Source organism: Scylla paramamosain, chromosome 10 (assembly GCF_035594125.1).
Source record: "Scylla paramamosain isolate STU-SP2022 chromosome 10, ASM3559412v1, whole genome shotgun sequence".
NCBI classification, from domain to species: domain Eukaryota; kingdom Metazoa; phylum Arthropoda; class Malacostraca; order Decapoda; family Portunidae; genus Scylla; species Scylla paramamosain.
In genome coordinates, this window is record NC_087160.1 from 9,911,590 (window position 1) to 9,937,500 (window position 25,911).

Genomic DNA, 25,911 nt, shown 5'->3' on the forward strand with positions numbered 1-25,911 from the left:
GCATTTCTTGTACTATACATATTCATATAATCCAACTTAAATTCATCTTATAGTCAAATTGTTTATGTGTAACAGAATTTAGGTATGTAATGAAACAACACAGTAGAATAAAGTTATTTACATAAATTACAAAATACAAATAAATGTAATTTTATTAAAAAAAAAATGTGTTTAGGAAAAACTGTGCAGTAAGGAAAAATGTCTTAAATACCATGTTGGACACATAAGACATATTCCATGTGTCAACAACATGACTACAATAATAAGTATAGTTGTTATAAGACAAAAATTTGATTATACAATTTATCATAAAGTTAGAGTTTCTGTTGCAAAGGTGAAAGCTCTGCATCTACTTGTATATCTACATAAGTGCAGCAGTTGGATTCAGTAGAGGTAAAAGGATTAAGATAATTTATACATACATACTACATTACTGCATAAAAAGAGAAAACTACTGAGTAGCAGTAAACTCTAAGAAAGCATTTTATTATTTTCCAGAAATTAACTCAAACAATGATGAAATACAAGATTGGAAGCAAAGTAACTGAAAATATCCATTCTAAATTAATATAAACATGCAAAAGACAATTTAATTATACAAAGGGCTCAGTTAATTACTAGATTTGACATAAAGCTCTATAATAAAAAGCTGCAGCAGGACGATAGGGTACACTTACCAGGAATCTGTGGCCATATTTTTTTTCCATGGGAGAAGTGACTTGACGGGGAGAAAGGGGTTTTAAGATTTATTCTCTAGGTAAAAAAAAAAAAAAAAAACTCCGAGCACAATGAAGAATTAAAGGGGAGAATAGGGTGCTTCACTCTTATAAAATCAGAGTATCCTAAATCTATAAGGAGGAATGAACTTGATAGATTATAAGATCCAGAAAACAGCTGAGTAATTACTTTTTGGCTTAAAAGTAATAAAATCGTGAATACTATATGAGTAAATTAAAAAGCATGAGGGGAAAAGAAGAAAGGTAGACCTGCTGGAAAAAAAGGTTCATACGAAGATGTGAGGTGTGGTGATGCAAAGACCAAGTGTAAGAGAGAGAGAGTAGTTAAAGAATTTATACCTCAAGATATTGATAAGGAAATTATATTTGTAAGGTAATATGTGGTTCATTTTCAAGTCAGGGTGGTCCATAATCAGGTTTCGTGCTAATTACGTCAGCTCTTGGATTACCCACTAGCCTGGCACGCGACCAACTTGCTCCGCCTCAGGTAAGTGCAACAACACGTTGCCGGAAATAAAAACTCGCATAAAATCCATATACAGAGTAAGAAATCAATTGCAAGATTCACCACGGGAAGAAAAACGTTTGTACATTGACATTCGAAAGGAAAGTTGTAATGACGAGGTTTTCTGTTGAGTGCAGGGTAGGGCAGGGCTCAGGTGGCGGTAGCATGGTGTTCACACGCCTTTCTCGGTGTCACTTACTGGTAGAACAGTCCCCAATGCCATCCTCACATACGGAAGTTTGACGTGTAATTAAGGCCTATCATCAGTTTTGTCATTATGATGAAAAGTGCTGAGTGTACGTTATATATATATATATATATATATATATATATATATATATATATATATATATATATATATATATATATATATATATATATATATATATATATATATATATATATATATATATATATATATATATTACCACTATCAAAAAGTGCTTTGCGTTTTGATATTCATTTGTAGATTTTCCACATTTAGCACGTTATTTTCATGAAAATAGGTGTTTTTATATATCTAATCTTACTGACATTTACAAGAATATTTTTCCCATGGTTATATAAGCACAGCAAAATATACTTATCCGTATAATGTGAGTTTGTGGAATATCACGTTAACAAACATACTAAAAAAGGAATGTGTATTACAATTCCAAGCGAATAACATAGGGATAGAATCCTTGGTTCCAGGTAACCAGAAACACCGTATGTGGCGATGAAATAACGAGGCGGGAGACTGGAAATTCACGACCTCTGAGGTCATGGTGAAACTTTCTTCTGACGGCGATTGCCTTGTCTAGGGACATCTGTGCGCTCATTCTACTTACGAAGGACATATGTTTGTCTAATATAGTCTTTTGTATATATACGGTATCGAGTTTTGTGGAAATTTTAGGAAAGATAAATTTAACAGCTGAAAAGAACCTATACAACATTCATATTACACATATAACGGTTTTAAGACTACTTTTGAGGGCTTAATTTTTCAACATCGGTTATAATAATGATAAATAAATCTTCATGTACACACACGTGTGTGTATGTGTGTGTGTGTGTGTGTGTCCTGCATCTGTGAATCTATATAGTGAATGATTAATCAACTGTGATTGATGGTATTCTCAAATATTATCATAAAGCCTACATGAGACAGTGTCCGGCTCTCGCTAGTTTTCATCATCGACCCACAGGAGTGTATACGCGGAAGTGGGTATCCGGTAACAAAGCATAGGATGCCCATCATCACCAAGAATGTTAAGTGAACTCTTGGCAAACCCTCCCGTGACCCATCGTGTGCTGCCAGCAGGTTAGGCTATATTTTAATTCCAGATAAACAAGTATAAATTATCTAAAAAAAAATTGCGACTTGGTGAAAATGTGACTCATCTTCATTAATGTTTTGACAAAGCTTGTCTGAAGAATTCTAAACAACCTTGAGAACAGCGAGGAAGTTTGGGATTCACTTATACAAGGGCGTGAGAACTGAACGAAAGAATGCGAGATTTATCATATCTTTTCGTCCTTATTTCTCAATGACCATACTTTGAGAGGAGCGAACTCACATCCCTAAGTTTAATAATCTTAAAGCAAAACTATATTCTAAAAACGTCCTTAGCGGAACTAAAAACTAACTATTTAATGCTTAGATGCTTATAATATGATTGATAATAGACGAATTTTACGGTAAGTTGTTGTATATTTGCGTGAAAACAGAGATAGAGCTTTCGTTATTGGAAGGTTGTTATGGACATCCGGGACACATCCAACATGGAAGCTCGGAGGCGCGTGTGAAAATAACTCACAATAGTGACAGTGTGCATGTCTGGTGACACAACAGCCATATGCAAGGAACTCTGACGTTATTTTAGTGTGTAGGGAGCTAAACAGGTAAATATACAGTGAAGAAACAGTGGGGAGGGCAGGGAAAGGTGAAACTGGCGGCAAAGGAGGTGTGTCGAATTTGTCTATTTTGCAAGTCCGATGTAGAGAAATTATGTTTTCCACCGGCGAGGGCTTATTGTTGTTCTACAGAGTGTGGCACGTGTGTGAAAGGTGAGGGACATGGGTGAGGTGGATGAGGAAGGCAGGGTGAATGAAGTACTAATCCGATTCCTAGGTGGGAGGTGCAGGGATGAGAGTGACTGAGTGAAGTCCTGCAGCAGGGGCTGAGGTGCAGGGATACAGTGAGGTACGGCAGCGAGAGGGAATTAACAGATAGTGACATACTCGTGCTGAAAGGTAGATATAAGATAAAGGAGAGAAATATTAAACATAAACAGCAACTGAAGTTATCACAATAACTTTACATTAGGTTCGTAGTTAAAGTTGTAGTAATTTTGAAGTGGAGGCAGTAATGATGATATTCATGATGTGCTTGTAGGCATAAACATCTGCTAACACACACACACACACACACACACACACACACACACACACACACACACACACACACACACACACACACACACACACACACACACTTTCTCCCTCAATAGTGCATTTTCATCATGGATGCAGTATAGTGTCTTACTTGGAGTTGGTACATTTGGTTGATTAGCCAGGATGAAGAGCAGGGAATTCCATGGGTACCAGCACGCTGTCATGTTACTGCAGTATTCCTAATGGCTTAGTAACTGGAGTTTATTTATCTTGAAATTGTTGTAATAACTGTAAAAAGAAAGCAGATTATAACATAATACTGTTTGCTGATGTTTTGTCAGAGAAATTATTAGTTTTCAAAATGTTATAGATATGAGGCTTTGAAAATGGATAGTGTTGGTAACGTTTGAACACTTCAATTTATAGATAGTTTTTATTAGGTCACAACATGCTAATAATGAAAACAGTAATAGAAAACATCTCAAGATAGTGCTATTTCTTATTTATTTTACTTATTTATTTATTTTAATATATATAATGGAGAAGGACCTCTGTTCAATGAATTATGCCTACTATATTCTTCTGAGTGGTTTGTACAATCTCCAAATCATTACATAGCATTTTCCAAACTGGTGCACAACAGTTTTGTAATTGCAAGCAGGACCATTCCATCTATAACCTTTCTCAGTCTGCGGCATGCACAGAGCCCAAGCTGCAGATGATGTGATTCATCTAAGTAATACAGAAGTCAATGATTTCAAGCTTATAAATATTGATATGATTAGCTGGCAAAGTTAGACATCAAATTGATATTGTGTGGCAATTCTAACCAGAGGTCCTGTCTCCTTTAAAGATTAAGGATGGTGAGTTAGTCAGGTTCCTATGTTTCCTATCTCTTCAAGGTTGAAGTGTATTCATTAAGCATGATACTGCAATTGTAATTTAATGTATCTTTTGATAAACTCCAATATTTTCTTTAGTTTCAACAGTTATATTGACATTCTTTTATCCTCTTCCTCCAGCTCTTGTCTTTGAAGAGTGCTACAGGCCATTAATGTAGTAATAGTATTTTTTAAGGACATTTCTCACTCTTTTAAGAGAAGGTAGTTGTATTTGTTACTGGTTGGCAATTTTTGTGGAGTGCACAAAGAAATTTTATATATATTCATTGTGATGTTAATAATATTTTGGAAAAGTCAGTTAGCTACACTGCAAATGCCATGTAGATTTGCAGATAGAGTAATATATCAATGATGGAAATGTAAATTAAAATTAATTGGCTTTACATCATGTACACACATATAATGGAAAATAAGCAGCACAGTTTCATGACTAGTATGAAGTAGCCAACATTAAAATAATCTATGAACAGGATTTCATATTGCAGTACATCATATAGTTTATGGAGTTGGGATTAAGTTTTGTTGGAACTGAAATTTGAAATGTGGAAGAAAATTATTTAGAGGCAGTCATAGTTTATGGAGTTGGGGTTGAGTTTTGTTGCAACTGAAATTTGAAATGTGAAAGAAAATTATTTAGAGGCAGTCATAGTAATCAATAATTTGTTTTAAGATAGCCAAAATACATGACTCTTAATCTGCTATATCAAAAATTATTTAGAGTGTTGTTGGTCTAGTTTAGAAAATGACCACAGTCTACCTGAACGTAAATAAAAACTGGTGTATGAAGGCCCTGAAGGTTTGTTTTGCTTTCATTATTAAGGCCCTAACAGTGTCGACTAATCTATTTGATTCCAATGCATTCATTTAAGATGGCATCACACAGGATGTTTCACCCAAAATGTTGCCTGTTTTTGTTGGTGATTGGGCTAAATGAGCAGCAAGCAACATCTTGTTGCTCATTTTCTGTTGTTGGGAAGAATGGAAAACAGTTGTGTTGCCAGATGTGTTGAGAGTATTTGGAGTCAAATGACTGTCATGTTACAAGCTATAAATGTAAACCCAATGTAAACTATTGTACTTTGAGACAAAATGTCAATTACAGAACCAAATAGAGTGAAGTACATGTGCGATTGTATGATTGTGATTTGATTGTCTGGTATGTGAAATTATTTATAGCACATAGTACTTATTTGACAACTGCAGCTGGCAAGATAAACAATGTGCTGTGATGGAGCCCTGCACTAAATTTTACTGGAGTGTGAAAGCTTGACAAATTAATTGAGCTATGGTGGATTCAGACTATTCATTGGTACTTGGGACGTTGGCTGTACCTGCTTGTGCTGTTGCCACCTCAACTGTGGAGTGACCTGAGCAAATCTGACTGTGCCCAGCAGGGCGCAGCCTGTGGAGACCACCACATGGCCTATATGCGTTGCCAAGTGGAGCTAAAGATTTATATCGTTGTTGTTCCATTGTCAAATTGAAAGCCATTATATATAATATAATATTTAATATTATATATATATATATATATATATATATATATATATATATATATATATATATATATATATATATATATATATATATATATATATATATGTAATAACATATAATTTTGGAATAATTTAGGCAAAATAAAGTGGTGGAAAATATGGTAGTTAGAAGCTTGTTGTTGGAATGATAATGCATCAACACAGCAGTCCAGTCCCTGTGTAACGCCAAATTTGTTGGGTTCGTGGTACCACCAACAAAAATGGCCAACTTGTTGGGAGGAATATGCTCTGTGTGATGCCAGTTTTGTGTATATATACTGTATTACTTTTGAGGGATTGCAATTCACAAACTATGTACTCACACAGTCCATAATTTCTAGTCCACTAGGGACAAGGTGAAATTCAGAACTGGGGATCTTTCTAGAGGGAGTGCCACAGCAGCTGTCATGGGGCAACACATACTTGAACGTGCTCCTTATGAACCACTTGTCAATTTTGTTGTGGAGTGAATCATGTTGTAACACTGTAATATTATACCAAGTAGTCATATATCACATTTGAAGGTCACATCTGTGCCATGTTTACACTCATTGATACAGTATTACAGTGTTTTTCATTTAGCAGCAAAACTGACAAATGGTTCATAAGGAGTGTGTTTTAACGTGTGAGTGTTGCTCAGTTAGAGCTGGTGTGGGTCTTGAAAAGCCCAGTTCTGAATCTCCACCTTCTTCTGGGTTGGCTAGAAGTTATGGATTGTGAGTGTGTTGGTTATGGATTGCAAATCAAATGAAGTGTCTTACACTTCATTGTTGCCTTGCTCTCATTTTCTTTGTCCATACATTTTTGAACCAGTCTCCCAGTAGTGTAGGGAGTTAGCTTGCTCAGCCCACAGTCAATAGGACCCAGATTTAAATCTTGATCTGTGTGTCATGTTTACTTCTGTATAGGGAAATCTTGACAGTAGTATAAACAAATTGATTGCATAAGATCAAAAGAATACAAATGTACATGACTATTAATGAATAAAAGAAATATATGTATGTAACTTTTGAATATAGCAGTGTTAAATTCACTGCGAATAGTCAAAACACAATGTTCATCCAGCAGTACCTGTTGCTAAGATACAACATCTGGGAGCAAGTCCAGTCCTCCCCTTCTCTTCCTCTCGGTAACCAGTCATCAAGCACATTAATTCCTGCTCCACTCTCATTATCTCTGGTACCATCATGTAGATTGATACTCCACTCACACTATCTCTAATGTCATCAAGTGGGGTTGATAATGATTGGCTATCATGTTCCTTTTGCTACCCACTCCTAGCAAAGTCATTCATACATTTGTGTAATTATATAATGTGCAGAAAATTGCTGATGAGTACATATGTAAGCCATGATAGAGCAGAGATCATTAAGGCATTATTTTATTCTATGGTCTTGGTCCTGTCAAGATGGCTTAAGTAATGTGGCTGAAGTAATGCTATATATTGGTAACACATCACAAAAACATAGATGTATTTCACAGTGAAATAAGCACAGTATACATGCATGTGTATATAGTGGTACCTCAGTATATGTCCTTAATCTGTTCCAGATCCTTGGACTTATACCAAACAGGATGCGTATCAAGCTAATTTTTTCCATAAGAAATAAAGGGAAAATGATTAATCTATTCTCATGAAAAAAAATCCTATTGTTATTGGCATATTATACAGTACATTGATGGGATTGAATAGAATAATTTAAGCACTACTTAATATTGAAATACATACCATATTTGATGGTATACACCATATTTGATAACTTATAAGACGTGCCTTTTTTTCCAAAAAAAAAAAAGTCTCAGAAAATGAGCCTGCATCTTGTAAGACTGAAGTTCAGTTTTGGGACAGTTGTTAGTGGTAAGTCTGTGGCAACAGTGGCCTTTAAATCAAACCCCAAGCATCTTTGTACATGTAAACAAAGTGATAATTGCTTCTACAGCACAAAAACATTTTTTTTTTTTTTTTTTTTTTTTTTTTTTTTTTAAGTAACAGTGTATAACAGGTAATATTTACTGGTAATCCACATAAAGTAACACCAGTCAGGAAGAAATTAAGTGACGACGTTTACATTGCATGTATCAAAAACTCGTGGCCAGTTATACACTAAACCTAGTGACACACGAGATTTACTGTGTTCCTTAGTATGATGCCATTATTCTTTGAGGTAAGACACACCTTCATACAACTGAAATTGCGCCTTTTTTAATATTCTTACCTTGCATACATGTTCAAGAAAACTTGAAGCTAATGAGAAATTATTGCTTTTTTAGAAAATAGCTTACTACCTAACAAAACAAAAGATTTTATAAGTGAAGAGAGTGTCACAAGGTAGGGTGGCTCATGGTGATGGTCCATACTGAATATTTTAAATAAAAATATGTTGTAGAGAATAAGGTAAATCTATTTTCATACATCACTGTGCTTTGAAAATGTACTAAAATATTACAACAAGAATTATGTGTAGAATGATGATAAAAAAATAGGATGTACAAACTTTATTACCTTTCTGGACTGATAATGTCACTGCCTATGCCATATTTGTTTACATCCTACAGCAGGATTGGTCTAAGGACCAGTGTTGGTAGATCCTAGCAAATATTAAGTTTTTTAAATGTAAAATATTGAGATCTAATAAGGATCTGAATACTTAGGAGAGGGTTTCAAATGTCAGTTGAAACCCTTCATTTCATATTCAGAGCTTAACTTGCTTTTCTTTTCTTCTTTCTTTCTTTCTTTCTTTCTTTCTTTCTTTCTTTCTTTCTTTCTTTCTTTCTTTCTTTATTTATTTTCCAATGCTTGCCCAAATTGAGGTCCGTCTTACAAGCCCATGCGTCTTATAAACCGTCAAGTACAGTAAGATGCACGGACATATAAGACGCACCCCCTATTTCAGCAGGGCATATTTAAGAAAAAAAGTTTTCTGTATTTAAGCATGTAATGTTTAAAGCAAGGTAGCAGTACAGCTGAACAAGAAATCAAGCAATCACAATAGTAAAAATATCCTACATGATTGCAGTAATAAAACAGAGATAGCGGCCTAGTCACAGAGGCAAGGCAAAGAATGCAGCTCAGCTGCTGAGATGTCAAAAACACACTTGGCATATCACTGAACAGGGCTGTGTTTTAATTTTTCAACATTTTCCTTACATCATATTATGGTTGAAAAATATGATATAGCACCCTTGCCTATAATATGATGGTGAAATTCTTCAGGTGCACAGGTGAAAGAAATTTCAAAATTAAATCTACGGGATGCCTCACATTTGCATATAAGGCGCTGGGTGATTTTTTTAGCCATTTTCATGAAAAAGGTGCGTCTTCCACATGCCATCAAATATGGTAAACAGAAAAAGCAATTACACATAATGAATTAAAATTTAACTTCACTTTAAACAAGGGTAGTGCCCAGTGTTGTATTTTAACCCATACAAGTTCTAGCACTTGAGTTGTATTCCAAATAAAGATTGTATACCAAGCAAATATTTTTTTTTGCGTCCAAATAGGATGTATAACAAGTTGGACTCATTCCAAAGTGGACATATACCAAGGTACCACTGTATATATATTTTTTTTTGTGAAATGTGTACTGTAGCAGTGGAGTTCAAAGTTAGTCAGTGATGGAGACAAATTTTAGTCATGTGTCTCGTTGCCCATTAATCTATATATATAACTAGTCATACTATTCCACTTTTAATAAAATCATTCTAGAAACTCACATGTGATGTTTGACAAGATACCTGGTATGATACAGTATTCTCATATGTTATTTATGCTTATTGAAGCTTTGATATAAATCATGACCAATTTCACTAACCCTTTGCATAATGTAGAGAGTTAATTTCTCCGTGAAAATTGATGTCATACAGTTCTTAAGGTGCACAGGCAGCAAAGTGTAGGCATTGTAGTGGTTCAGTATACATTTATCCTTAAGGGGATAGTGATTATCTTTTTTGTGTGTGTTTCTCAAGACCATAAACTGAGATTATTATTTTATTTTTTATTACTTTTCAGAAAAGCCATTGTGGAAAAAATCTTACACATGATCTGTTGTCATTTACCTTGTGTTGGTTGCAGACCACTTTGTTGATTAAATCTTATGAAACACATCAGTTATGAGTTTCTGTAGCTTAGGATTAGTAATTTAATGTAAGGTATAGATAATGAATGTTCTTTAGAAAATATAATTAAGTACCAATAGTAAAAGTTCAAATGATGGTTACAATGCACTTGTTTGATTTTAAAGTTTTATATTTTGTCCAACTTTTCCAGAGTGAAGACATCTAGTTAACAGATCTACCATAATGCCTATAGTTAGAAAAGTTCCAGAATGGTGAGGACAGAGTGCATGTTAGATGTGTTTATGGTGTGGTGTTTTATTTTACCAAACCAACTTGACCTAATGATGAAAAAAATGACTGACCATGTGTAACAAAGTTATGTCTTCATCTTGATAGTGAAATATGCACATTATTGGGAAACATGTGACACGTATGATACTCATATGAAGTATTGGGTAGGCAGCCTAGACTGGCCATGATTTTGCACTCCCCAAAAATGTACCCATTTATGGGGGAAAGATTGTGACAAAAATTACTTGTTGCCAGTGCAGTGTACTACTAGGCTTTGTGTACTGCCTGCAGGACTTTGTAGGTTTGCTACTAGAGGGAGAGATTGTCGCTTCTGTTGTCCCTTTGTATGAAATTGTGTTTTATCCAGACATCTTGTGTTCATTTATTCATTATTATTGTTATTATTATTATTATTATTATTATTATTATTATTATTATTATTATTATTATTATTATTATTCATTTGTTTATTTAATTATTATTATTATTGTTATTTATTTATTTATTTATTTATTTATTTATTTATTTATTTATTTATTTATTTTTTTTTTCATCATGTGGTCCTAATCCATTATATGCCTAGAATTAAGTATCTAATCCTGGAAGTTATCTTCAGGATGGGTGCTTGAAAGGAAAGTACCCATACCAGATGAAAGACATAGCTGATCGGACTCGTGTCAGCCCATTATTCAGTCCAGCAATGGATTGCCAATTAAAGTGTATGAGGTAGCATTGCTGCATCAACCCATAAACCTCACTGAGGTGCCAGGAGCATTGTCAAGAGGTTTTGTATTTAACTTCCTTTTGATAGTGTGTTTTGCATGAGGAGAGATCTTTGGTCTCCCACAGTGGGAATTTTAGGGTTGGTATGACAACTTGCCTCCTGCATAGTATCTGGTAACTCAACACAAGACTGAATGATAACTGATAACCAGCATCTTAGTGCAAATATCCTAGAAATATGTAATATCTCAAGTGTACTTTAAACTTTATGGTATATATGGAATGGGACAGCATAAACCTTCAATGTGCTAGAAAATAAAAAACAACATAATCAGAAGTTGATAATGGAAGGGATGATCTACTCCTTTGGTAGTAGATCGGGCTACATAACACTTTGCTAAGAGCACTGGAAAACAAACACTGCACTGTATTGGCAACCAATAACTTTTGCCATATTTATTTATGTACCTTTAAATTGATGTTTCTTTTTTGGGATGCAGGTCTTGGCAGACCCAGGCTCCCAAACTTAGACTTTCTCTACATACTACATAACTCTGAGAAACCATAACAAATTTAGTAGAAAAGATAAAGTTTTTAGCCCTGGACAGAAAATCTGAAAACTGAAGTGAGTACCAAAGGGATTCTGGAGCAGTACTACTTATTCAGCTTAAGGTGATATCACCAACTACTGATGAATGAATTTCTTTCTAGTTAAATCATTTAAGTTTTTTATTCTTCAGGTTCAATTTTGGGGTTTTATCTTAAAGTCAAAGAATATTTTCCTTTGAGAGAACATGATTGATTTGTGACGTCTCTTTTTTCTCTGCATCTACATTTAACCAAATATAGTGCTTTTTACAAATGTAATACTTCTGTTTAAGAAAGAATAAATTGTGTGTCTCATTTTTCTGTATCCATATCTAGCCAGACACACTGCTTTTAACAAATGTAGTTCCTTTGCTTAAGAAGAAATAATTTTTGTAATCATGGAAAAGCACAAATAGAACTCGACTATATTGTAAATACATCTTATTGAACTGATCCTAAATATACTCATCAGTCCAGTTATATAGACAGACATGATATCATTAACAGTATGGGTAAATGGGTTTGAGTATATATTGATAATTAAGTCATTATGCTTGACTAACTTTAAAATGTTTCAGAAGGTAGCCATCCAAGGCACACAAATAACCCAACACTGATAGGATATTTCACCCGTACAAGATGAAATATTAACCAGTCATTGGCAGTCATTTTTTTTTTTTTTTTTTTTAGCATTCATAACTTCATTTTGTTTTGCTTTTATAGTGAAATAACATTGTTTTGATTGTGAAGTGTCTCTCAATGTGTGATATAACGAGTTGCTCCTTGTTTAGTTTAAGGTCTGAAACTGTAGAAGAGAATAAGATAAACATTAACATTAGCCAAGTTAAGTGACTGTGTTGTGCTTCTCTCAAGGAGTACTAGAGCACAAGGCTCAGATCTACTTGGCATCCAGAGGTGGAGAAGTACTACCATATAATATAGACTGATGTATCATCACAGAGGCATACAATGGCATACAAGTGAAAAGAAAAAGACAATCCTTTTGTGCATATGTATATGCATATAGATATGTATATTCAATTCCCTCCCCCTGCTTTTCATTTATTTTTTTAACTAATGTCTGAAATTGAAAATCACTATTTGATGTGATTTTTGAGGCTTTACTCATTTTGTCATCTCATTGCACAAGACCCTTTTGGATCAATTCATTCTATTTTTTGGTTCACCTGTAGATTATTAACTATGTTCAGATTTTTCTTCACTCGGTTGCTCTCCACCATCCTCTTAATATGTCCAAGCCATCTCCTCTTTCAACATTTTATTCACACATGTATCATGTGGTGCTGACAAGTAGATCCCAAATTTGAAATGTGGTCAGTCAGTTTTTTTTTATGAGAAATTCTGCTTTGTGTGATATAACTTCATTATTGCAGAAAGCATAGACCAATGCCAATTTGTGTGAGAATAATGCTTGAGAATAATGCACAAATTTTGTTTTTTTCTTTTATACATACAAAAGATATTTTACATAGTTGTGCATGGAAGTCACGCTCACTCATAATGTTTGTGGAATTTGCACATTACATTTATTTTAGTTATAAGTGTGAATTTGATCTTTTCTCTCTAGTTTTCTCTATATTTTTACTCTTGTAAATTTAGTGCCACTTTTGCCTGCAGAGTGAAGTTGTTTTCTTGATATTCGTACACTACATATTGCATGCATTATCCGATCTGAGTGATAAATTTTTCTCACTCAGTGAAGGTGAATATTTTATGATCATCATCCTTAGTTGTATCATATCATTACATGCTCATAAATCGTATTTCTTCACCTGAAACTTTGACTTAGAATGTTACTGATTCCATAAGACAGTTTATCAATTCTTCCAAAGATTACTTAAAACTACTTGATGGTTTTATATGAAGTAAAAGGTCGATACTACTACTACTACTACTACTACTACTACTTTCACCACTATCACTACTATTCATAGTACTACTGCAAGTATACCTATCAATATAACATATTGACATCTCCATGAAGATGGAGGTAACCAAGGCAAGGCAAGTACGTGATCACTCTCATAATCACACCAAAACGCATTATCTCATCTTAACCTTTAAGGCTCTAGTGGAGGAAAGGACTGATCCTCACTGACCACACTGTGCCAGAATTCAGTTGCTTCAACTATTAGCAGTGTATGTGTATTAGCTTATATTATTATTATTAATTTTGATATTTGATATATTTTTTTGCTGTTATTATTATTATTATTATTATTATTATTATTATTATTATTATTATTATTATTATATTATTATTATTATTAATATTTATTTATTTTAATTTAATTTATTTTTTTTATTTAATTTATTATCTATTATTTTTCATTTTTTGTATAATTGTAGTTATTACTGCACCTACAAGAAATAACAGTGGATTTGTTTTGTAAAATTCTACATCTGCCTGCTTGTTAACTGTCAAAAATTAATGTTGTCCCTGATGCAAAACTGATGCAAAAGATATGACTGTACCTTGCTCATTACAATTCTGCTGAGTGTTTACACCTGGACAGCGAGAGGTCTGGTGCACTATGCTCTAACCCATACACAATCTCTCCTCATGTGTTAACACACAAATGATCTACTTTGTGAAACATTCTTTTTCAATTTTTCTTAAGTAATTATTTATTTGCTTATTTCTTTATTTATTTTGGTGTGCTTATTTTATGTATTTATTTATGTATTGTATTTTATTATTTGCTATTTTATAGTTATGTGTCTGTAAACTGCATTATATTTGCTTTAACAGCTGTTCTGAAGTGTAGACAGATTGTGTTTATTGGTTTCAGGAATTTTTTATAGCAGAAATTATTTTTCTTCACATGAAATAATAGTGTATGTTGAGCATAATGGAAGCAATTGAGTGGCAATTCAATTCATGCTGCTTGGATAAGATTCAGAAGTGAGAGGCTAAGTCAGTAAATTGTACCTGTCTGCTAAAACAGATATACTAATAAATACAGACATAACATGGTTAAAATTGGTAAAAGGATGGATGACAATTTAGTTGTCAGCCACTAGAAAATTATAGCAGTGATTTTTAGAAAAGAGCTTTCGTTATAGTTATCAGTGCTATACTGACACATTAGTCTCAAATCATCTGGCAGTGGTTCGCCAAGCTGCATGACTATGTGCTATTTATTTTTAAGCCTTCATAATTAAGGTTAGGAGCATCACATCAAAAATATGTATAAATGAGAGAGAGAGAGAGAGAGAGAGAGAGAGAGAGAGAGAGAGAGAGAGAGAGAGAGAGAGAAACACATAACTGTTGTCTTTTTTTCAAGTCCCCAACAATTGGTTTCACTCCATGCTTATCTGTGTGTGCCTCTGAGCTTGTACAGATAAAGCCCAGAACTGTGAGCTCAATCTTTGTATTATGATGTAATTTCCTGTGGTGTGATCTATGTCACAAACATATTAGTCAGTCTCACCTTAGCACCAGGTGTTACCTTCTTTTGTCTCTCTTGCCTCATACACATGAATACAGAGTGCCATCTCCAATAGGATCTGAAATACCAAAGTGTATTGTTGATTAAAATTCATGAAGGTTTACTGTACATGTTGATATCTTGTTATTTAATATGTCAATCCTTTTAAAGACTTCATATGTTTAGAAATGCCTTCATGTTATTCATTATGTAATGCATGTGTGTGAATTATTATTGGCCAGCATGTCTACCTAATGTCTCCTGTCACATTCCTGATTATCATGAGTAGAGTTGGGGTAAAGAGGCAGGTCTCAGTCAAACTACTATAAGAGTACATATCAAGTTTATTTATAGGGAACTGTATCAACAAAGATTTCAATGATTGTTATGATATATTATTTTTTCCTGAGTGGGCCAGTTCTAATGCAGATTTAATTTTGTTATTCATCCATCTTATTAATATGCTCTTATTTCAACAGGATGGAAAATGCAGGAAACATTGGTTCTCGACGGCGTGAGGGCAAAAAGTATGCAGTTGAAGATGAGGCACTTGACAGGATTGCTAAAGAGGTCAGTGGTTATGTATTTAGAATCCAAAAGATACATGTATTATTACTGTTCTTTAATGATGTTACTGTTACTATCACAAGTATGAAAGAATAAAGTATATTATTTTAGGGGCATAGGTAACTTTAAAGATTGCATGTCATGTGGTTGAAATAAATCTGTGTTTTTTATTAGTAATTGGCTACATAGAAAGGAATATGAAATTCTCAGAAATCTTCTGGTTCAACTTTAGGTGGCTTGCATAGCTAAGGACACACACAATTTTAAAGCATATTTTGCACTAGTGCTGCTATCAAGATAATGTTTGACTGGTTACCATTAATGTTAGAAGGAGGACTTCACTTAGTTATGGTCTATCACATAGACTTTGTTATGATAGGTTATCCATCAAATATTTTTACTATGTCTTGGTCATTGACAAACGGTTTTGGTGTTATACGTGAGAGCTACAGGCTTATGGGATCCTTTAAGTTCACTGAATCCTATATTGTTTGCTTATGAATATGCTTATGTATATTCTTGTTAATTTACAAGCTATTATGATGACTTTAATGTTGGAGGTACAAAACATAGTCTGATATTTACATTTGCATGTTTGATTTATTATGACTGCAACCAGGTGTAGAAAATTAGTCATTAGGGCAGGGGTTCCCAACCTGGGGGTATATGTACCCCCAGTGGTACATTTGCACTTTTCAGAGGGTACATTGGGTCTCAGAGAATAACCACCACTGTGCAATACATGGTGTTATAATCTGCAGTTGGATTACACTTTTTTGTTTTTATTTTATTTTATTTTTTAAATTTATTTATTTATTTATTTTTTTAGCAAAATTTTCAACAAAATTATATCAGGAGTAGGGAGAATACCATTTGGTTTTCACTATTATGGAACTAATCTGTGCTAGGCCTGAAAGGATCAGGTATGGGACATAATGATAATTGTGGATAATTTTAAGAAAGATATGTATGTGATGGATCAAGATATTTTGTAAATTACTTGAGTTTAGTTTATTGATTCCTGTGCAATCTACACATACAGATTTCATAAGAAAATAATATCATAATATTACAATTCCACCTTCTTTATTACTAACTTATTTTTGGGTACATATGAACCCATAAAAATGTCCAAGGGATACACAGGAACAAAAATGTTGGGAATCCTTGCACTAGGGTATCTGCTTATTGATGTAATTGAATGTTTTTAGTTGCTGAAAATATTTGGTAAGAATACATATAAAAATTAGATATTTTTTCATATTTTATTAACCCACTGATAGAATAGGTTAGAAGAAAAATTCACAAACTAATAATAACTGTCTTTATTGATGCACTAAGTAGAAAACAATCAAGAAACAGTAATGAAGTGTGAATGAAGTGGAGGTACATGAACAGTTTATGTCATCTAACTTGATTTTGACAAATGTTTTGACTGCGTAATTCATCACAAAGTCGTTAATATAAGGCTGTGTCCACACTGGCAGCAGTTGCAAGCTAGCTGGTGGGAGAACAAGTGAGCTGCCATGTTGGGTTGCTCACAGTGACAGCGAGCAAGTGAGCAGGTGGCAGGCATTAGACATATTCTCTCTGCTCTATTGCAGGCACTGTGGTTACAATGATTCAGAATTTTTAGTGCTTGCAATTTCTCCTGTTACTAGTAATCAGTGCACTCTCATTAGTTTGTGTTTGTTAAATAGGTTTAAGTTTTCATGTCACCTAAGGTGAAACTATTGATAAATGTACTTGGCAGGACAGATATAGTGCAGTGTTTTAATAAGAATTCATTCAAGGATTTGTTGAAACTAATTGTTGGAGACACTTATTTTCATGATTAATGATAATTACTACAAACAACGTGATGGTGTCACCATAGGTTTCCCTCTGGACATCACTTAAGGAAGTGCATCCCAAATGACTGGTTTGAGCTAAACTTCTTTAATTTGCCATGCTATGCCCATGCTGGATAATGAACTGTCTGCTCCAGTCAGGTGACAAAAGGTAGCTGACAGTGTCTCTCACTGCAGGCATTGGGAAGACTCAGCTGATCCTTAACCTGCTTGCTGTCAGTGAACCCATGTCTACTTGATACAGTGTTGTGCCTGTTGTTTTAGAGACATGGTCTTGCAATGCAGTAATGTTAGTCACTTTCCTGGTGCGATCTGAACTGGCTTTAGATTCCTTCGTGGAGGAAGGAGTGTAGAGAATTTGGATGGAATAGCTGTACAAAAGTGATCCCCTATTCTGAAGCTTTACCATGCTAAAGGGTTATGCCATTTTAGGCAAATTTAATTCCATAACCATGCATAAAATTAATAATACACTAGTACTAAAACCTCTGAAAGCCATACACACTTTGATGAAAGTAGACTTTGTAACTGAATTTTCATTTTATTTCTCCTTTTCTCCTCCACATGGTAGAAGCACCATAAAAAAAAAAAAAAAATATATATATATATATATATATATATATATATATATATATATATATATATATATATATATATATATATATATATATATATATATATATATATATATATATTTATAGCTTTTTAAAGTCCTTAATGTGTGGATAGAAGTTTTGTATCCATTTCCCAGCAGCCACAATGCATTACTTCAGTTCTGTATAATAGTACCTCATCATTCTAACTTGGTTCACCCCATACGCTGCTGTTGTATACACAGATACCACATCAGTGACTCATTGCTCCCATAACCTGATTACTCCATCTCTATAGTTTTGGTTTTTTCATCTACTATAGAAATTTATTCTTATAATAATTATCTCATTCTCATTATTTTTATATGATTTAACACCTTAAATATCTATCTTATGATGTGCTCTCTTGTAATGTCAGTTGGTTTTTATAAATTCTTTTCAAATATTGATTCTCAGTCAAACCATCTTACTATAGCCATTGATTGCAAGTAAAACATGTAGGCATTCTCTTTCTTTATCCTGTACACCTGATCACCACAGACACATCCTCATATTTGCCTCCACTCTTTCTTTATCCTGTACACCTGATCACCACAGACACATCCCCATATTTGCCTCCACAGATTGATCCCTCTTTAATAAAATTTTTCATTCTCTGAAAAATGCTTTGCTCCTTTTAACTTGTGGCTTATCAGCTTCTATGGAATTTTTGCCATATGTACACTTGTATATCAAAACTTTGCTACCTACTGGAAATAAACACTTCTTTACTTTTAGAAACTAATCAGCTGCTCCTAGACTATAAATCTACATTTAAGCACCTTGCTTGTCACAGTTTTCCTTTAACTTCTTTTTATTGTTATATGAGCTACCAAGTTATGTAGTATTGAGCATACTACTAGTGTAATATTTGAGTGGCCGTGTATCCAAACCAGGCTACACGCCAAATTTAGCAATTTTGATTTTATGCTATATATCGCTATTGTAACCCTTCTTCTAGTTGTCTGTAGTAGATCTATCTGCTTTTGGACACTGGAAATAGGTTAAATTCTCATAAAGAGAGGTACTATTCATAACCAAGCGCACAAAAGAGGGAGCACTGTCGGTAAAAACCTTTACCGACTTTATCTTCATTTGTAGATCTGCATACACTAGTTTGCAGGAGCCTAAGATGAGGGGTTGTTGCACACTAATTAATTAAGCACATTATCATTTTGAGCTTTTCTATTCATAAATTCCATGAGGTTATTGATTTTACTTTATTTTAACAAACAAAATCAAACCAAACTAATGTAGCCTAACCACTTCTAGCTTATCTTAATGTGAAGAGCAGGCGGCAGAAGAGTGAGTGCATTTCCTCAATATGCTCGCGGTCAAAGCCCTTCTAACTCACAGTGAATTTCTGGTTGTGTGGCGGTGCCATACAGCATTATTTATTATTCCATTTTTTTTTTTTTTCATACTGAAAGTAAATGAAATTTCTCTCTGCCAATTTTTATATCCACTATTTCATCTCTTTGTTACTGTTATATACATCAATACTTCATAGTGCAAATAATAGTACTACTAGGTTCGTAAGTGATGCGTGGCATTAAAGTTTGTCACAAAACGCTCTCAAAGTTTTCTAACATTCATTATAAAAAAAACAAATAAATAAATAAAAATAAAGACTTGCACAGTATGGGTTGCATGGTATAGGTATCATTTTTCCATAGTAAAAGCAGTATATCATTGCACAGTAAAAATAGACATGTAAATGTATATTCTGACCAAAAATGACCATCATAACATCATTAATACCAGAGTGACAAGAGTAAGATAGCCTCCAAACTTTGACCATGATTTGTGGCAAACTTTGGTTTTGGCACTTAGCTTGGTTTGGATGCACAGCCTGTCATTTCTGTAATATGATTTGTCCAGAAAACAACAAACTGAAAAGTTTATCATTGTACAGTAAAGATCCCTGCAATCCTGACCTTTTCTTAAAGTTGTTCCCAGTGAGAAGATGAAATTAAAGAAATGGAGAGTTTGAGGGAAACAGATGTGTCTTTGTTGTCATCATCATCATCCTCACCAACAGCATTCAGAGATGAGCTATGAAACAGAGGAATGAGTTTTCCTTTGAAAGCAGAGCTTTGTTAACCAGAGGTTAGAATAATCTTTGCTTGATTGGTGTCCATGATCAAAACTACTTCCCCTGATTTTATCTACAGTTTTTTTTCATAACCTAATTAGGTTATTTCTTCAGTCACCTCAAAATCATAAAAATGATTGACAGGATTATTAGTGTTGTACAGAAAAAAAAAATTTGTGCATTTAATTGAACTCATAATTTGATTTATCCACACAGCTGTAAAATTTTGTAGCTGTGAAGTAAAATGTTAATTGGACTGAAAATAGTGTAGGTGCAAACATGTTGGAGTTTGCGGTTTTAGGACTGAAGAATATATCTCTTGCCTGCTTACCTATTCATTTTAACTGGATAATCACATGCCAAACTTTGATCAAGTAATGGTTCAGATTGTTTTTCTTATTTGTCAGTAAACTTAATGAACTGATCAGCTTCAGCACATGTTCAGAGTTTGAAGTAAATGGATGTGTCCTTACCATCATCATTGTCATCATCAGCATTTTAAGAGTGGCTGTGAAGCAGCTGATATTATTTTCTCAAGGAGCATGGCTGTGAAGCATCTGACATTATTTTCTCCTGATGGAACAGTTCTGGATGGAATCATCTGTAATTGCAAAGTTACTTAATCAACTACTAGTAAGAAGTCAGGCATTCTGTGACTTCCCTGCATGAGGTGTTTAATTCCATGAAAGGTTGGTTGTCTATGAAAAGATATGGGAAACTGCAGGGTGATATCATTAGCATAGGAATGAATATTATTATTATTAATATTATGGACCTATTACATTAACTGTACCTTAATAAGACCTATTACATTAACTGTACCTTAATAAGAACCACAGTGCTTTTTGTTTCTGAAATATGTCCTGTAGTGTCTTTTGATAGGTGGTGTGTAGATCATGTCATGAATTTTCTTTAGTCTTTTTTTGTCTGAAATTTGTGACCTTTCTGGATGGATTTCAACATTGGAACAAAGCTTGTTGGTGTCAAATCTAGAGTTTAGGATGGCTGTGGGACAGTAGCAATTTTATATTCAACTGAAAGAGTCATGAGAGAAAAGCAACATGAACATTTGAGTTGTCATGATGTGTAATATATATATATATATATATATATATATATATATATATATATATATATATATATATATATATATATATATATATATATATATATATATATATATTAGATTGTTTAATGTGTTCCATTCAACTGGGATGCTTGCCATTTTACTATTATATCATATTCATAGCTACTTTTTATCACTGGCTGTAATGGTTTTAGAGTGCTCATCAGCATTTGAATAATCAAGCAACTCCCAACCAACACAATTTTCTTTCTTGCTTATCTGTCTGCGGACCTGGTTAAAATTTTCCAGCAACATGATACATCTTCATCTTTTGAGTTAAAATCTTGTGATGGGAACGCTTTCAGATACTTCTTTCTTGAGGAGCTTGACATAGTCAGGTGACAATTTTTATAAATCACAGCACACTTTCAGCACAATTTTTGTCTGTTGTTATGGAAGGATGTCTAGACTTAGAATTGCCTTCCATTGGTGATCCCCAAAAGTATGCTGTAAAATTTGAAGTCACTATAAAGATGTTTCCCAGTTTGAAATAAAATTTCACTCTACCTCACTGTTTTTCAGTTTCTTCATTGTTCAACTTATAAATTTCCAAGTGCAATGTAGTGAACCATACTGTGTCAGCATATACTCTAGCTCACCTCAGGTGCATATCACTTTTTTGTTTCACCATTGAACATTAGAATGGCTGTGGATCAGATATATCTGAGGGAAGGGTTGATATAACTAGAATAAAGATAATGTAAAAAGTCAAGGAGTGAATTCAGTTATTTATATAGTGTTGATGTCATGTTGAGCTACTGCATTATTATCATGTTGAGCTACTGGATTATTATAAGTATAAATCATAAAAAAAAAAAAAAATAATAATAATAATATAAAGACGGTACATTTTAGAGACAGCAAAGAGATAAGGAGACACCACTTATTTTCATTACCCAGTTGAAAGCAGCATGCAAACAATGAATGCCTGTGGTAGAAATGAGAAATGCCTCCATAATGTCTGTTTTTATCTCAAGCACATTAATGTACACACATTAAAAAAATTTCATTATAGTGGGATTCAGCAAGCTTCACACTGGACAACCTGGTAGTCTCAGCAGGGTTGGTAAGCGTATTCAACTAAAGCTTTGCCTGTGTTTCATGGAGTGTTAATGGTGGCTCAAATCGTATTGTCTCATTTACAAGTGCCACTCACTTGATTCATGCAGATGCAATTGAACTAAACACATGCAGGGATACCAACTTTGAGTTGCCTGTAATCAGTGGATCTACCCTTGGTGTCAGCTTGTATCATGCTGAATGTGTAACAATACTTTTTTTAGTGTGTGTGCATACTTAAAGATGTATATTGTTCTCTGAAACTGTGCCTCCGTGCTTGCACCTTGCCTCGTCAAACTCTTTCAACTCTGTCTGTCAACATCTACCTTTCCTTCTTGCTGGAAGTTTGCCTACATTCAGCCTGTTCCTATAAAGGGTGACCATTCTAATCCCTCAAACTACCATCCTATTGCTTTAATTTCCTGCCTATCTAAAGTTTTTGAATCTATCCTCAACAGGAAGATTCTTAAACATCAATCACTTCACAACCTTCTATCTGATTGCCAGTGTGGGTTGCATCAAGACGGCTCTCCTGGTGATCTGGGTTTCCTTACTGAGTCTTGGTCATCCTATTTTAGAGATTTTGGTGCAACTTTTGCTGTCGCCTTGGATATGTCAAAAGCTTTTAATAGAGTTTGGCACAAAGCTTTGATTTTCAAACTACCCTCCTATGGCTTCTATCCTTCCTCCTATGGCTTCTATCCTTCTCTCTGTAACTTCATCTCAAGTTTCCTTTCTGGCCATTCTATTGCTGCTGTGGTAGATGGTCACTATTCTTCTCCTAAATCTTTTAACAGTGGTGTTTCTCAGGGTTCCGTCCTGTCACCCACTCTCTTCTTATTATTCATCAGTGACCCTCTTAACCAAACTTCTTGCCATATCCACTCCTATGCTAATGATACTATCCTGCACTTTTCCATGTCTTTTCATAGACGTCCAACACTTCAGGAAGTAAACATTTCACACATGGAAGCCACAGAAAGCCTGACTTCTGATCTTTCTAGAATTTCTGATTGGGGCAGAGCAAACTTGGTATTGTTCAATGCCTCAAAAACTCAATTCCTCCATCTATCAACACAAGCTTCCAGACAACTTTCTCCTCTTCTTCTTCTGTGACACTCAACTGTCCCCCTCTTCTACAATGAACATCCTCGGTTTGTCCTTTACATATAATCTGAACAGGAAACTTCACATCTTATCTCTAGCTAAAACAGCTTCTATGAAGTTAGGCATTCTGAAATGTCTCCGCCAGTTTTTCTCACCCCCCAGCTGCTAACTCTGTACAAGGGCCTTATCCGTCCATGTATGGAGTATGCTTCACATGTCCGGGGGGGGGCTTTCCACTCATACTGCTCTTCTAGACAGGGTGGAATCAAAAGCTTTTCATCTCATCAACTCCTCTCCTCTAACTGACTGTCTTCAGCTTCTCTCTCATCACCACAGTGTTGCATCTCTAGCTATCTTCTACCGCTGTTTTCATGCTAACTGCTCTTTTGATCTTGCTAACTGCATGCCTCCCCTCCTCTCATGGTCTCACTGCACAAGACTTTTTTCTTTCTCTCCTCCTTTCTGTCCACGTCCCCAATGCAAAAGTTAACCAGTTTTCTCAATCATTCATCCCTTTCTCTGGTAAACTCTGGGATTCCCTGCTTGCTTCTGTATTTCCACCTTCCTATGACTTGAATTCCTTCAAGAGGGAGGTTTCAAGACATCCTTCAATTTTTGACAACCATTTTGGACCCTTTTCTGGGACTGGCATCTCAGTGGGCCTTTTTTTTTTTTTCCCCTTGGCCAGTGTCCCTCCTACATAAAAAAATATCTATCTATCTATCTATCTATCTGTCTGTCTGTCTGTCTGTCTGTCTGTCTGTCTGTCTGTCTGTCTGTCTGTCTGTCTGTCTGTCTGTCTGTCTATCTATCTATCTATCTATCTATCTATCTATCTATATATATATATCTTGAATTATCCACTAACTCTCAACATTATTCTTTATTCTGTTCCTTAGCTTTACTTTTTTCTGTTTTTTTTTTTTTTTTATAACATTCAACAAGTGACATGTTATCAAACTTCATTTCAGCTTCAAATGTTGCCCAGTTGAATAGAACAAAATTAATACTTAGTTTTCTCAGAAATTCAGTTGGAAAAGCTAAGAAAGATCTAAGTTGGAGGAGGGGAATCAATTCATTTGCAGCATTTGTAGTTTACATGTAACATTGTCCCCCTAATACAGCAGCTGAAAAGATCTTTAGTGCTTGTGTTGAATCACTTCCACATGAACTGCAGGAGGTAATGCTGAATCTCTTGTTTGTATACTTGTATACTGAGGGCCCACTCTGCTTGGTGATACAGTAAAAACACCTATGAAAATACAATGGATATATAGTACATTTTTATTATAGTATTTTATTATTCATTCTTTTGTCTGTACCTTGAAACATTTTGGTTTGCTGTTAATGAGGTTCAGGAAATGTTCAATGTTTCACATAATTTTGAGTGCTTCAATTAGCTGTAAACTGTCAAAATCTTGACATTTCTTAATTTATTTAATTATTACCAGCAGTTTTTGATTGACATGGATCAATGCTGTTGCCAGACCATTAAAGAATTATCAGTATGATTATGGGCAAGAAATTGAGCAGATAAAAGAATTTCAGTATGCCTATGAGAGGTGTCTTTACTGATAGCATTGGGCATCTTTATTATTTAATAGAATATATGCTTAGGATGAATTAGCTGATTCTAACTATATGGATTGTAAGATGGATGTTTTCAAGCTGGGCTTTACATTATGATGTGCTTTGGAAATTGTTCAATGGTTTCTTTGCTGGTTGTATATAACCAACCAATGCTGCTTTGTGCTGTTGGAAATTATCTGGTAAAAATTTCAAGCCACTTTAAGAGTACCTGGTTCTGTTTGTCTTTATTGGAAAGGGAAAAGGAACCAACAGAACTACAGCAACTGTCCTGTTATTAAAACTGCACTACAATGGGCATAGAGCATCAGTGCCAGGAGTTGTTTATGATTTCAGTACTTGAGACACCTAGCTGTGTACTGTCAAGTGTTTATTAATGTTTATATCAAATTTCTTCCACCACTGAATTTGGTTTTCAGTTACAGAATGTAATTGATATTACATATTTTTGAAAAATATACTTACCTTGACACTGACTTTCAGGTATTTATTATATAAAAAATATTTTAATTATACATATTATAATGTATAGCAATTACTTGTACTGTCTCCATTTTTAAGTGTCTTTGCCTTCATATTGGAAATATATAAATGCTGAACGTTATATGTTACTATTTGTAAGATTAATGACACTGTTGTATTGCCTATACTCCAAAGACAGCGATTGGTGAAGTCCATAGTTGTGTGTGACTGGTACATGTATTTGCGCCATAATCT

At 34.2% G+C, this 25,911-nt stretch overlaps 2 long non-coding RNA genes across 4 annotated transcripts in view; one reads left to right on the forward strand and one right to left on the reverse strand.

Moving 5' to 3' along the window:
* Positions 1-103: 103 nt before the first annotated feature.
* Positions 104-25,911, reverse strand: part of LOC135104220 (uncharacterized) — a 31,405-nt gene continuing 5,597 nt past the window's right edge. For 2 of the 3 annotated variants that reach the window (XR_010270331.1, XR_010270333.1), the window contains exons 2-4: positions 15,175-15,250; positions 3,773-3,909; positions 104-3,473 (exon numbers count right to left, since the gene is read on the reverse strand). This is a non-coding gene — a long non-coding RNA (uncharacterized LOC135104220). Of the gene's footprint in view, positions 3,474-3,772; positions 3,910-15,174; positions 15,251-20,788; positions 20,924-25,911 lie in introns of those variants that run through there. The other variant, XR_010270334.1, reaches the window with a different exon arrangement.
* On the forward strand, positions 3,086-21,039 carry LOC135104222 (uncharacterized). The gene is made up of 3 exons (XR_010270335.1): positions 3,086-3,129; positions 15,651-15,741; positions 20,901-21,039. It is a non-coding gene; the product is annotated as an uncharacterized LOC135104222 (long non-coding RNA).